This window comes from Octopus bimaculoides, chromosome 25, assembly GCF_001194135.2.
Source record: "Octopus bimaculoides isolate UCB-OBI-ISO-001 chromosome 25, ASM119413v2, whole genome shotgun sequence".
Classification (NCBI taxonomy): domain Eukaryota; kingdom Metazoa; phylum Mollusca; class Cephalopoda; order Octopoda; family Octopodidae; genus Octopus; species Octopus bimaculoides.
In genome coordinates this window covers 2,780,253-2,781,492 of record NC_069005.1, presented here as the reverse complement: position 1 = coordinate 2,781,492, position 1,240 = coordinate 2,780,253, and positions in this window count along the sequence as shown.

Genomic DNA, 1,240 nt, shown 5'->3' with positions numbered 1-1,240 from the left:
ATATATATATACATATATACATATATACATATATACATGCGTGTTGTGAGTGTATGATTATGTATGTATGTATATGCATATGTAAACACACATATGTTTGCATAGAGGTAGGTGGAAATATAAATTTCTGAGAAACTCTATTTTCTTTTCTATTGAAATGTACACTTATGTGAGTTTCCATGAATTTATTTATTTCGCGAAGGCAATCACATGCACACACATACTCCCCAGAAATGCCTATCTACATCCATGTGTGTGTATCTAAATACATATAGATCTCATTTCATGCATATATATGTACGTGTAGGTGTATATAAATATATGTGTATGTATGTGCGTGTGTGTGTGTGTTAAGAAGACCCCTAGGTTTTTCGTTATATAAAAGTAACTTTCGCCAAAGTAATACTGAAAATATAGAAGACTCACATTTTATAACAGCAATAGACAATATTGTATGTGTTTATAGACATAATATGTCATGGCACTGACATTGTATGCAGTAACCGGCCTTCATGAATTATCTTCAAATATGTTATACGTAGAAAAAATGGAGAATAACGATTATAACTATTGCATATATTATATCAGCCATCCATTGAGCAAACAAGCACACACATGCATATAATAAATTCATTCTTATGAATACAGTTCTATATTTAAGAGATGAGGAATTATATGCATTATTTACATTATTTACAGTTGATGGATATTTCTCCATATCTTGTTTGTTGCTAACACAACGTATCGGCTGAAATACCCTCCAGCCTTCATCAGGTGTCTTGGGGAAATTTCGAACCTGGGTTCTCATACTTTGATATTTTATTTAATAATACGTACAGCACCTTAATGAAATCCTCTGTAAACTAACATGCGATAGTTAACAGGTATCTAACTAAGGATCTGTACGGCACTTACGAGGTGGAAAGCCCTAATAATATCGCCATATTTCCTGTGTTTACTATGTTTATAACTGCATCTATACACGCATATGCTGTTTACGGAACAGTACTTTAATTATATATATATATATGTGTGTGGGGGGGGCTTGTGCGTGCGTGTGTGTGTGTGTCCCTGTGTGTGTGCGTGTATTATATATACATGCATACATACATACATATACACACACACACACACACATATATATATATATATATATATATATATATATAAATATATATACATATATATATATATATACATATATATACATATATGACTATATATACATATATATATATAT